Raw genomic sequence first — 13,902 nt, 5'->3', positions numbered from 1 at the left:
AAGAAGCCACCCCTCATGGCTGCCCGTGGTGATGCACATGATGCACAACAAGCAGAAAGAGCACAGCAAGTGCCAAATGCTGAAAGGACAAGAGTCCCTGGTGCTAGGCTTGATGCAGGTCAAGAGAAGAGTAAGGATGAGGGATCCTCTACTCATTCCCGCTTTGCTCCAAGAAGACATGTCCGTTCTCGTGTTGAGCTTTCCACTCATTTGGAGAGTGTGGCTCAAGAGAGAACGAAGAGGGATCGTGAATCTTCATCGCGGCATCATCATCATGCAGATGAACAGGATGTACATAGGGATGCATATAGAAGGAAGAAGCCTCGAGAGTTCAAGTCCGGTGACAAGGATGTAAAGTTTGAAAACTTTCAGGGACGGATGGACTCTACCAAAGCACTTGCTTTCATTAGACAGTTTGAGATAGCTTTTTGCAATGAAGACTTTTCGGAAAAGTCTATGCTCAGGCATGTGGGAATGCATCTCAAGGATACGGCAAGTGATTGGTGGCTTGCAAAAATACTTGATGGAAATGCTGCCCCAACTTGGTCTTCTTTCAAAATTCAGTTTTATGATCAATTCTTACCACCAAACTTTGCAAAGGATGTACGCAAGGAGTGGGACTGGCTGTCCCAAGATGAGGGAGAGTCCGTTGCTTCATACATAGCAAAGTTTTGGAAAGTCCTTCTCAAGGTTACTCCCTTCATGAAGATTGGAGAGGACGAGAAGAAGAGAAAGTTTGAATCGGGGCTCCATCACATCATTCAACAAAGCTTGGGAGTGTACCCAAATAAGACCATACAAGAGCTTATACACTCAGCCATGATTGTGGAGAATTTGCACATAAAAACACCCACAAATAAGCCATTTGCAGGTCAAAACAAGAGCAAATTCAGGGCTGGTTATGACCAGAAAAAGGGTGGACAGCCACCTAAGAATGCTCCCAAAGATGGCCGAGATGCAAAGGATGACTCCGAAAAGAAGCCGGGGGGTAAACGCCACAATTTTGGGCTCTCAAAACAGCAATTGGAAGAGTACAGGAAGGCTGGAAAATGCTTTAAGTGTGGCAGTAAAGATCATATATATCCTAAATGCCCACAGAATCCTAAGAATGCTGAGCCTAATGTGCAAAAGCCTCTTGTGAATGTTGTACCCGATGTGCAGGGTAATACAGGGCATGAGCCCAAGAGTAGAGTCATATGCAAGGCTTGGGGCAAATTGAAGGATCAGCCCGCTTTGTTTCTTTTTGATGATGCTTCCACAGATAACTTTATATCCGTACAGATGGCTGCCGCCATAGGTCTCAATGTGGAAGACATGGGAATGCAAATGAATGCAGATGCCGCCTTTGAGGGCAAACAGGTTGATGTAACTCCGGTCATTGGTAAGCTCCGTGTACATATACAGGACTACCTCGACTATGAGAGCTTTTTAGTGGCTCCTCTTACAGGTTGTGATGTTTTGTTGGGGATGCCCTGGCATCACCGTTTAGAGCCTACTAAGGCTTACAAAGAGAAGAAAATCAGCTTTGTACATAGAGGCCGTGAGCACTCTATAGATGCTGGTACTACTGGAAGTACCATACCTCTTGTACGCCATGTACAAATTAATAAGGCAATAAAGAAATCAGCTTGTTCTTACTTGGTTTTTGTACGTGATACCATTGAACATTCTAGTGTTGATGTTAGTACATTAGATCAAGACAAGCTTGACTTTTTGAATGAGTTTAGAGATTGTTTTGCGAATGCTTTGCCAGCAAGGTTGCCACCAGAGAGGCCGGAAGATCATTGCATAGATCTAATTCCCGGTAGCTCTCCACCTAATAGGCCACCATACAGGGTGAGTGCTAGTCAACAAGAAGAGATTATGGCACAGGTGAATGAACTTTTGGAAAAGGGTTTGATTCGGCCTAGTTCCTCGCCATATTGCTCGCCGGTACTTCTTGTTCAAAAGAAGGATGGTACTTACAGGATGTGTGTTGATTACCGTGCCCTCAATAAGATAACCATCAAGAATCGGTTTCCGATTCCGCGCATTGATGACATCTTGGACAAGCTTGAAGGTTCGGCATGTTTCAGCCGAATAGACCTCAAGAGTGGGTATCATCAAGTGAGAGTGGCACCTCAAGATGTACACAAGACTGCATTCAGGACAGCCTTTGGTCTTTATGAGTTTTTGGTGGTGCCTTTTGGCCTTACAAATGCACCCGCTACCTTCAACAGGATGATGGACAGGGTGTTCAGAAAGCATAGAAAGTTCACAGGTATATTCTTTGATGACATTATTGTATTCTCAAAGAATGAAGCCCAACATCGTGAGCACCTGGCTATTGTGTTTAAAGAGCTCAAGGAAAATCAGCTCTACATAAATGCAAAAAAGAGTGAATTCTTCCTCCCAGAAATTCACTATCTTGGTCACATTGTATCAAAGGATGGTGTGCGCATGGATCCCGCAAAAATACAAACCATGCAAGAATGGCCAGAGCTGAAATCAGTCCATGAAGTGAGGAGCTTCCTTGGTTTATGTGCTTACTATAGGAGGTTCGTCAAGCATTTTGCTTTCATTGCCGCTCCGTTACATGACTTAACGAAGAAGAAAGCAATCTTTAAATGGACACAAGAAGAGAGAGATGCCTTTCAAAAGTTGAAGAGTGCAATCATCTCGGGACCGGTACTCATTATTCCGGATTTGCACAAACCTTTTGTCGTGGAATGTGATGCAAGTGGGGACTGCATAGGGGCTGTTTTGAACCAAGAAGGACATGCCATTGCCTATGAGAGCAGACGCTTGCAACATGCAGAGCTTCACTTACAGGTTTATGAGAAGGAGTTGTTGGCTGTAATTCATGCCCTTACTATTTGGAAACACTATCTTTTAGGGGCTGATTTTATGGTCAAAACTGATCATCAAAGTTTGAGATACTTTTTGACTCAAAGTAAGCTCTCAGAGAAGCATATGAGATGGGCAAATTTCCTCTCAATGTTTCATTTTCAGATTTTACACACTCCAGGGAAAAAGAATGTGGTGGCAGATGCCTTATCTAGACGACCACAGGTTCATGCTATTACAGTTGCATACCATGAGGACTTATCGGATATGCGTAATACTTATCATCTGGATGAGGATTTTGCACATGTATGGGCTGATTTGCAAGAGGGTATTGCTGTCCCATCTTATGTCATAAGAGATGGATATCTCATGATGCAAAATCGTATGTGTGTGGTAAAGAACCTTCGCCATAAGGTTATGGATGAGTGCCATGCTCCTCCATATGCAGGTCATAGAGGCATTTTGGCCACAGCACAAGCTTTGGAGAGGTATTTCTTTTGGCCACATATTCGCAAGGATATTGAAGCATATGTACGTGAATGTATGGTATGTCAAAAGGTCAAGTTTGACCGACATAAAGCACCTGGATTGCTTCAGCCTTTGCCTATACCAAATGAACCATGGGAAAGCATTGCTATGGATTTCATTATGGATTTGCCAAGGACGCCACAAGGAAATGATGCTATTTGGACCATTATTGACAGGTTTAGCAAGCAGGCACATTTCATTCCCGTGCGCAAGACAATAAAGCTAGATCTTATGGCTAGGATGTTTTTCCTCGACTTGCTGAAATCTTATGTATCCGACCGTAAATCGGATTGGGAGAAGTATTTGCCACTTGTGGAGTTTGCCTACAACAATACGGTACATACTTCTACGGGCAAGGCGCCCTTTGAGATTATCTATGGCAAGGTGGTACTACCACCCATCCTTCGTACAAAGGATGAGATTTTTGCAGCAGATGAGTATGTCAGAGACTTGGATACTGCATTTGCACAGGTACGGACAGCCATAGAGAGGTCTCAAACTAAGAATAAAAAGGCAGCTGATAAGCATAGAAGGGATGTACAATTTAAACAAGGTGATTGGGTCTTGCTGAAATTTGAAAAGGCACGCCTTCGGAAGAGGCCAGGGAAAGAGGGAAAGTACCCTAAGCTTTCCAACAGGTATTATGGACCTTTTCAGATCTTGGAGAAGATCGATGATGTTGCATTTCGGCTTGTACTCCCAGATCATTGGAACATGCATAATGCTTTTCATGTGAGCCTATTGAGGCCTTATGTGGGACCGACACCGTTTGAGCCGGTTTTGGAAGACCCACCCGAGGTGGATGAGCTGGAAGAGATTCTTCAACCTGAACAGATTGTTTTTCACAAGGAACGAAAGCTTGCGGGAGGCAAACTTGTTCGTAGGTACCTTGTGAAGTTCAAGAATTATTCAGCTTTGGATGCGAAATGGATGGATGAGGCCTACTTCGAGGATTACCCAAATCTTTTGAAGGCCTATCTGGAGGCTTTTCAGTTGCGGTCAACTGATTAGAAGCCGGGGGGATGTCACAAATCCCTATATTCTAGGGACATGCGGATGCGTGTCAGGCCTAGAAACATGCGGATGCATGTATGTATTATACCTGGGCATGTGTATGGATCATATGAGTGGATGCATATGAGTCCAAGGACGTGGCAGGACATTTGTGGACTTTCGGGCGGTGCCCGTGTGGATTCCGGCCATGCACACATGGTGTGTTATGATGGCAGGCGGAATATTTTCAAGTACAAGAATGATGATAGGTGGTTCTCCAAGTTTACATGTGCACAATGCATAAATGATGCATGCCATAACTTTATTTTACTTTGCGTGACATTGTCTTGCTGCCTGGACAATGCTTGTTATTTTGGCTTGTGAAGTCCGAGGGACCGGGGACGCCCGGGCACCTTGTGGACACGTGTGTGCACTCCTGCTTGGGCCTAAAACTATGGGCTTATGGGTTTTGCAGGTGGTAAGTGCGTCCACACTCAATTTACAGCTTATTTCATTTACTACTAAAGTTTATTGGTTTGCAGGTCCACACTCATTAATAAGTGGCCGGACAACTTATATTGCGTTCGCATTTGGTTGGACCAAAATTAATGAAGTCCGGACAGCTTATGGCCATTTCCCATTTGGTTGGACCTAAACTTATACAAACATGACAAATGGAGCACTATGGGCTGGACACCTACCTGGACACCTTATGGGGACACTTGTCAGCCTGTATGTGAACCCACCAAGCCCCATAGGTGGCACTGGAGAAAGGCGCCTCCTTCAAGAGGTCATTTGGGCTGTTTTATTCATAACTCAACACATTGGAGAGCTGGTTGAAGCTTTGGGAGTTGCTACAGGGCTGGTTGCTTGCTTCCCGGACTCACACAAGCTTGGATATCGATCCCCACACTCTTCTAAAGGGCTGGTTGGTAAATTTCAGACCTGTAATTTCTGGTTATTGCGAGTTTTGGGCTGGTTACAGGTGTCCAAAGCCAACTTGGACAGTACAGGACAGCTCTAGGGACCTCCACAGGGCTGTAGGACCCTTTACAGGTGGAATTCTCGCGATGGAAAGTTGCTGTTTTGGACTGGTTATTGCATAAAACAGGCCGGACAGCAATGGAATATGTGAGCATGGATGTGTCTCAAGGATTCCTGGTGTAACAGGTGTTTAGGGCAAGCATTGGGAACACTTGCTTGCGGAGAACACAGGTTTCTGGATCAGTTTCTCGCGTGGAAACAGGGCCTAAAGATCCATTTACATCTTGTGCAGGGCGGAGTACCTGTGAGGATTGTGACTCTCTTGTGCAGGGCGGACGTACCTGTGAAGAGGCTTGTGCAGGGCGGATGTACCTGTGTGTAGGGCGGATGTACCTACAGATTCTCTTGTTTGAAATGTATTCATTCATGATGTATTTGGAAGAATCAGGTGCAGGCTGGTGGTGAATCCCCAGGCACCCGTAAACTTGTACTTGCAGACTCTTTTGGTAATATAACCTAAAGGGGGGGGGGTCAGCCTATCATCGGCCCCTTTATGTGGTGTACTGTCATTTTCAGCTTTGTGGTTGTAATGCTCAAGTGTTAAGTGCTCAGAATCTTGTTCACATTTATACGATTCCAATACACGCGTCCGCCTCCCGTTACAGTGGGGGCCCTACAGAGGGTATTTGGGACCCAATACTGTGTCCTCTCCATCTCTCCCTCTCTCTCTCTCTCTCTCTTTTTTCTACACATCTTCATTCAGTTTTGTGCATTAATTCCGTCGTGAAAAGTGTGCTGATTTCTTAGCATTAAAGTTATCGATCTTCTCCGAAGCTTCCGCATGTTACAGTTGTATCAGAGCCTACTTCAAGTGCAAAGATTCAGCAAAGAAACCAGAATTTTTTCTCGCTCGTTTGGTTGGTTTTCAGACACCGGTGGACTACCCCTTTCGGAGTGACTCCTGTCCCTCGAAGGACGGTTGGTTTTCAGCCTCCGGAAGCCTCCGGACGTCTCCCACACAGATAGCAGATGGTCAGATTGCGTTCCGGAAAGGAAGTGCATTTTCCTGCTCTGGCGAGCTTCGACGACGAGAGAGAGACCAAGAACCATGGGACCAAAGTGCACCAGGCAACCGAGCTAGGGCACCAGGCTTGAGTGTTACAGACATGTTCCAACAGATGATGTGAGCAATCGCAGAACAGACAACCAAGTTGGATCGCAGATATTGGTTCTGGAAGAGTGTACCCGTTCTCCAGCGTTGCGTTTTCCGTCTCCTCCTCCCTCTCCTTGCGTATCCCTGATTCCAGATCCTCGACACAGGGACCCTTTTGCGGGGTCACAATCACAGTCGAGCTCTTTGCTTGAGTTGCAGATGCGTGCATTGGAGATCTGACAACGTGAAGACAAAGCCATGCAACGCGTGGAGCACGAGCGTTACCTCGCAGCTTTGGACGCCAGATTGACACCGGCGGTGCCCTCGAATCATTTTCCCGAGAAAATGAACTTCAGTAAGTATAATGGTAAACTCGATCCCACAACTCTCTATTCATGGTTGCATCAGTTTGAAGCTTACTTTGCCGCAGTTAGAAAAACAGATACTGACAGAGTGATCTTAGCCAGTTGGAAGGTGAGGCCATTCCTTGGTGGACTTAGTGGGCTCATGCCCACACCAGAGTAGGTATGGCAGCTTATATGTGGGACCAGTTTGTCCGCGACCTTAAGCAGCGGTTTCTACCACCCCACTACCTTGAGCGACTCGAAGACGAGTTCAGAGGAGCGCGTCAGAACGCGCAACCAGTCCTTCAGTTTGCCAATAGAATTTCGACTTTATGTCTGCAATTAGGCTTATCTGATACGGACAAGAAAGGGCAGTTTTTGTATGGCCTTGACATGCAAATCCAATGGGAGGTGCATATGTTTAGGCCAGCCACCTTTGAAGACGCACTCTCACTTGCGCAGAGTGCAGAAATGAAACATAATGGTGGCAAGCCCAAGACTTTCCAGCCGGCTTCTCCCAGGGCTATCGCCTCGGGGGCAAAGACCAGAACCAAACGGGGTCTTCCCCAAGACAAAGCCCGGGAGCCTCTGGCTCCAAGAACTCGAACAATGCCTCTAAGCTTACTCCAGACCAGAAAGCGGAGGCAGGTAAAACACGTGGCAAGTTCAGTGCTAAGGAGCTTTCTCAGTACAAGGAGGAGGGTAGATGTTTCTTTTGTCATACAAAAGGACATACTTCTCGGGATTGTCTGAAGAAGCCTCCAAAGCCCGCCGCCGCGGCCTCCACAGCTCAGCTCCCACACAAACCCCAGTGGCTACCCCTAGTTCTTCAAACCCCGGTGCTTCAGTTGGAGCAATTATTAGTCGGGAGCTTGAAGATAAGCAGAAGGGCGCCCATGACCAGGAGTATGAGCGCAACAAATTGCTCAAGTCCTTTGGCTACATAGGTGGCCAGAGAGTTGTCGTCTTGTTTGACAGCGGCAGCACGGTGGATGTGGTCACGAAACAGGCCGCTAGGCGTGCTCGTTTCGAGCTGACTTCGGTGGACAAACAGGTTGAGGGTTTTAGCACAGGCATGACAACGAGCGTCAAGTATGAAGCTCTAGGTGCTAAATTAGTTATTCAAGGCATAGAGTTTGTGCGCGATTTTATGGTTGCCCCTCTTGTAGGAGCAGACATAATTTTGGGTATTCAGTGGTTTCACAAGTTTCTCCCTGATGTCAAGTGGGACAAGCACACGTTCCAAATCAATCGGAATGTGTCAAACGGCCCAGTGACCATTAAGTGTGAGCCAGGAATTCCGAACTTTCCGCTCATAAGCCACTTGCAGGCTAAGTGAGCAGTCAGGAAAGACGCACAATGTGCGATAATTTACATCCAAACAGCCCAGACAGTGGCCAGTGCTTCCAAGAAGTACTCGGTTCTCCATGAAAAGTTCCAGAAGATTTTTCTTCGGGACAGCCTCCCTCCCCAACTCCCCCCGTCTAGACCGGAGGGCCACAAGATTGACCTCCTCCCAAGCTCGGAACCCCCGAGCAAGTTTTCGTATTGCCTTTCCAAGGCAATGGAATCGGAGTTGGACCGCCAACTCCAAGAATTATTGCAATCTGGCTTCATCCGCCCCAACGTGTCACCATTTGTAGCACCGATCTTATTTGTCAAGAAGAAAGATAGGTCTTCCCGTTTGTGTGTCTATTATCGTTGTTGTTAGAAAACATGGGAGCTCAAGGATGGATTGAGCACATGATTAGAGCAAGGATTAAGAACTAGGAAGCAAGACTATGCTTAAGCATGGCTAGATTAGCTTAAGACAAATCATATCATCACCCTAAACACTTGATTAAGCAAAGAAATCATTACTTAATCTATGTTTTGACCAAAGTGCCTTCTGTAGTTGCCACAATGCTAGAGGAGCTACAAGCAAACATTTTCAGCCAGATCTGATGCTACACGCATGTTTGCCATGCCCAAAAACCCCCAGGGCTAAGAGGAATTAGATCAATTCGTGGTGATTGGCTCAATTTTTGCAAAAAACCAAAATTTTTCCTTCAGGATGGCGATGGCGATGGCGATTCCGCCTGTTGTGAGCATCGTTTTGCTTCGAGCCTCCACATAGAGGGTTGCCTAGGGGTTAGCTTGAAGCCCCTAAGAGGGCTTAATCATTGTTGAAGTGGTTTGTGCACAGCAAGGCAATGTTCAGCTGTGGGTGCAGATGGGCTATGGTGAGAAGAGGTAAAAGTGACTTAATTAATGAGGGATGATTAGCAAATGAGATTAGGGACTACACACAGCTTGAGGGTGACTTACACAGCTCTGATACCATGTTAGAAAACATGGGAGCTCAAGGATGGATTGAGCACATGATTAGAGCAAGGATCTATGCTTAAGCATGGCTAGATTAGCTAAAGACAAATCATATGAGCATAATGACAATGTGAAAGATGCTTATCACTTGCCTAGAAGTGAGCACCCAAAGCCTAGAGTAGAGAGCAAGAAGTAGAGATTCTCCACTAAGGCATATAAAAAAGTGGAAAATAGGACCATCCAAAAAAGAGCTACTAACCCTTAGAGAAATAATCTCCTAAGGTCCAAATCTAAAGCCAAGCTACTAAACCTTAGAGAAATAGTCTACTAAGGTCCACTACTAAAGCCATGTAGAGGGGCCATAAATTCCAATAATCGTGTACTCAACAAGCTGACTATCAAGAGAAGATTCCCGATGCCTCGAATTGACTATATTCTCGAAAGGCTGAATAGAGCAAAGGTGTTCTCGAAATTTGATTTAAAGAGTGGGTACTACCAGGTGCGGATTGTGGAAGGGGACATCCCCAAGGCAGCCTTCCGTACGGAACGGGCCCACTATGAATTTGTGGTCATGCCATTTGGCTTGACGAACGCCCCAACTACATTTAACCGCATGATGATGCGTGTTTTCCAGGATTTGATTGGAAAGTGTGTGTTCATATTTTTGGATGACATACTAGTATTTTCAGCTACGGTTGAGCAGCATGACGTTGATGTGGAGAAAGTCCTTAGGTTGCTGGAAAGCAACAAGCTCTACGTCAATGAAAAGAAGTCGGAATTTTATCTGTTCTAGGTGCATTATTTGGGATACATAATTAGTGCTGAAGGCATTCGACTTGATCCCGCTAAAGCCGAGATTGTCAACTGGGAAGTACCTCACACAGCCTATGACATTAGATCCTTTGCGGGTATATGCCAGGCATACTCCACCCACATCGACAAGTTTTCTGACCTCTCGGCAGATCTCACCGATCTGCTAAAGGGAGTGAAGACAAGAAGGCAAAAGATTCAAATGACTCCACGAGCGCTGGAGGCATTTCAAAACCTCAAGGTGGCTTTACCAGAAGCGCCTTGTTTAGCACTTGCCTCGTGGGATGAACCATTTCAGGTGATCACCAATGCGAGTAACATCGCAATTGGAGGTGTACTGCAACAGAATGGTCATCCAGTAGCTTACATGTCTCGTAAGTTAGTGCCCGCAAAGAGAAACTACTCAGTCTATGATCGTGAACTCCTAGCAATTATACAGGCCTTGAAACATTGGAAACATTTTTTGTGTGGCCGTGACTTTGAGGTTCGCACTGACCATTAGGCATTACGCTGGATTCAGGCAATGCCAAGTGCACAGTGGAGTGATCGACAACACCGCTGGAGTCCGATATTCCAGCAGTTCGGTGGTATGATTGAGTACCTTCCAGGAAAGGCCAATCCAGTGGCTGATGCTTTGAGCAGGAAGGGACAAGTGACTACGATTCAGACCACTAGACTTGATCTTGTTGGTATAGGACTCGATGACATGAAGCACACGTACGCGGATTCCGAGGAATTCGGTACACATTGGGAACAGGCATTGGATGCCACAGAACCATGCCATTTTCTGATACGCAATGGTTGGCTTTTCTACAAAGGCCGACTCTGTGTCATGAAGTCGTTCAGGGCAGCTCTTCTCCATAATGCCCATGACGCCATTACAGGTGGTCATAGGGACATGAATTCGACTCTGGAGAAATTGGAACGGCAATACTATTGGCCAAAGATGAGGCGTGATGTGTTTACATATGTACAACGCTGTGATATTTGTCAAAAGGTGAAAGCTCCTCGTGGAAAGAAGATAGGGTTGTTACAGCCCATGCCAATTCCTGAGGGTCCTTTCCAAGACATTTCCATGGACTTTGTCACGAATCTGCCTCTCCCAGTCCAAGTAAGTGTAATACGCAGTGCTTAACTATTGTTGATAGATTTAGCAAATTTGTTATACTTATTCCTTGCAAAGTAAATGTGACCGCCGAGGATGTTGCCCGGTTGTTCATTCAGCACTAGTACCCGATTGGCGGGATTCCTAGGACCATAGTGTCAGACCAAGATGCCAAGTTTACCAGTCATTTTTGGAGGGCATTGTTTGATAACTTTGGTACTAAGTTAAATTTTTCCAGTGCATTCCACCCACAGATGGACGGCCAGACAGAGATATACAACCAATTGGCCTTTGATGTGCTGAAGTGTTATGTCCACGATCAGCAAGGTAAGTGGGAATCATATTTGCCTTTAGTTCAAGCTGTTTTGAATGATTCTTTTTCTCCATATGAGGCAGCATTTATAAGACCTTTCCAGTCATTGTTGACCGGGACCTCGAATTCACTACCTGAAGCGAACAGAGTGACGGAGTCTTACCAGGAGATTTTAAATTCAGTAAAAGACAGATTGGCTAAAGCGCAAGAGGCCTACACTCAACAAGCCAATAAAGACCGAAGGGATATGAAGTTTTCGGAAGGGGATTGGATTTATCTTCGGATTATGAAGCAAAGGTTGAAACAGGTAGGCAAGCGATGTCCAAAGTTGTCTTTCAGGAGCTTCGGACCTTTTTCCATCAAGAAAAAGATTAATGAGGTGTCTATGGTTACAGCTACCTCCGAGTTGGACTATGCACGATGTGTTTCACGCAAGGTGGAAAGGTACGTAGTGTACAGCCTATCAGTACGTACGGAACGTACTTCTGTACGGAACAAATTTTAAGGTACGTAAACAGTACGTACCATTTGTAAACAGTCCTAGAAACCTGAATATTTTGTAGACATAGCAACCAAAATACTTAAAATAAAGACTGAACCTCATTACTTAAAGTTTAAATCAGTTACCAAGCCCATTACACAATACCTCATGTCAAGAGTCATAGTGATATAAGTAAGAACCATGAAAGTCATAGATGATAAAAGAGAGTACAAATATCATGTCTACAGCACATGTCCTGGTCCACAAGTGCAAAAAGCAAAACAATGAAACACTACAGTTGTCTATGATAGAATGTGCAGCGGAAGAAGGGAAAGTGGAAACACAGGAGAGAGAGAGAGAGAGAGAAAGATGGAGAGGAAACACAGGTGAGAACCTGCTCTCAATATCATCATCAAAAGGAATACATGTCCCGAGCAAGAGGGGAGAACCTCGTAAGTGAGGGACTGCAGCTAGACAAGCTAGGCAAGCAATGCAAGCAGTAAAATATGAGGGAGGCATGCCGGCTATATATACCTCTACATGAAGGCAGCCGACTAGGGATAAATACCTCCACGACTGGGAAAAATCCCAAGACCATAAAATGGGGAATAAATATGGGTAAAATATGAGTGAGGGGTGACCAGCCCCTCTGACTAACATGGTCAGCCCTAAAGGCTAAAATAGGACACCAAATAGGAAGCCAGCAAGTAGGGGATGATGTCTAACACCCCCTCTCAACACCAGATGCTGAGCAAACTCCAAGAAGCCAGAGACGTCGTCCTCGATCAAAGATGAAAGACTGCAGAAACAGGTGCCAAGAAAGCTCCACAAGCAATCTCCTCAGTAACTCAGCGGCAAAAGCAACAGAACAAGCTGCCAAATACACCGTTCCTCTGGAAGAAGACAACCATATAGGCTGCGACGTGCTGCTCCAAATAATGGTTCCAAACCCAAGTGTAAGAACACTCCCCGAAGTCGAATGTCGTGTATCCAGCCTGGAGAAGGTATGAAAAACCTCATAACCAACCAAGATCAGATCCTGTATATAATCAATCCTCAGAGAAGCAAACTGCTCCTCACTGGAATCCTCAAAAGAAATAGAGTCAATCTGCTCCAACTCTGTACCAAGAGTAGCCAAATGCTGTATAAGAGCATCCTCTGAAAAGGTCGGCATCGCAAGATGTAAAGACTCTGTAGAAAATATGGGGTCCATCTGCTCAAACTCCATAACATGAGTTGCCCAATGCTGTACATAAGTACACGCCACTGAGGTGGGCATCGCTAGATGAAAGGACTCCACATCCCCCTCTGAAAAATGATATCGTTGGACTGGTACAAGCCCAACCTGATTCTGATCCAAATCCAAAAAACTCTGGAAGTACCACTGTGCCCCAGGCACGGTTAGCAACCACAGATCCAAAGCATCCCACTGGGTCCAAAAAGCCATCCTCCAAAACAACAAGCCATCAGAACTGGCAGGGAGAGGGGCATCCTCAGAAGCATCACAAAGAGAGGCAGAGGTAGACTCCTCACAATGAGGAAGGGAAGCAGGAATATAAACTGCAGTGGCAACAAAGTCCTCAAAAGCATCACACATAGCAGAAGACTGTTCCAGAAGTAGAACCAGATCCCAAGAATCAGCAACAGATAAAAGATCCATGTAAAAGGATCGCACCGCAAAAAGGGCAAAACACCCTCCTTGTTTTGCAAATACTGCAAAGAACACAAGCTCGGACAAAATAAACTCTGCTCAGGATCTCTGAAAAGATCACTGCTCTCCTCCAAATAACTGTAAACTCCTGTCAAAGAAGAATGTCTCCACAGGTACAGCACAGCTCCCGAAACTGATCTTCAAGTGAAGTAGCTGGAAAAAGGCCCCCTCTGAGTGTAGAAAACTCCTATGGGAAGCAAAACGCAACCAAAACACTGCTATCCAGCAAAAATAGCACTCCACCGCCAACAGAAGGCAAGGAACATGTAGAAACCGGGAAACCGTGTAGGCCAGGAACAAAACACAGGTATAGATGCTCCAAAATCAGCAAAACGCTGACTGAAATCTGA

The 13,902-nt window shown here is 45.6% G+C and overlaps 1 protein-coding gene across 3 annotated transcripts in view; it reads right to left on the bottom strand.

Annotated features, from left to right (window-relative positions):
• LOC147605300 (uncharacterized) overlaps window positions 1-13,902 on the bottom strand; it is a 65,123-nt gene that overhangs the window by 41,561 nt on the left and 9,660 nt on the right. The gene's annotated exons all lie outside the window — the stretch shown is intronic.

This window comes from Cibotium barometz, chromosome 60 (assembly GCF_041138505.1).
Source record: "Cibotium barometz isolate CiBa-2024 chromosome 60, ASM4113850v1, whole genome shotgun sequence".
In the NCBI taxonomy this organism is placed as follows: Eukaryota; Viridiplantae; Streptophyta; class Polypodiopsida; order Cyatheales; family Cibotiaceae; genus Cibotium; species Cibotium barometz.
The sequence above is the reverse complement of the archived record's forward strand: the minus strand, read 5'-3'. Positions and strand labels throughout refer to the sequence as shown.